The sequence below is a fragment of the Geospiza fortis genome, unplaced genomic scaffold, assembly GCF_000277835.1.
Source record: "Geospiza fortis unplaced genomic scaffold, GeoFor_1.0 scaffold148, whole genome shotgun sequence".
NCBI lineage: Eukaryota > Metazoa > Chordata > Aves > Passeriformes > Thraupidae > Geospiza > Geospiza fortis.
Genome location: NW_005054655.1, coordinates 270,101 through 270,352, shown reverse-complemented (window position 1 = coordinate 270,352; position 252 = coordinate 270,101).

Below are 252 nucleotides of genomic sequence, written 5' to 3'. Positions count from 1 at the left end.
AGGGCTGGGATGGTTGGACTCTCTGATGCCAGAGGGTTTTTCCAGCCCTGAGGGTTCTGTGATTCCCTGGCACCAAGGGAAGAGCCCGAGCCCGAGCACGGATGGAAGCGTTCTGCGCATTTCCCGCTGTTCCCTGTCCGGATGCAGGCCGAGAGGTGCCAGCCCCGCGTTCCCAGCACCAGAGGGCTCCCTGGGACCCGTCCCTGTCACACCAGAGCGGGGCAGCCGCAGCAAATCCCTCCCTGCGCTCGC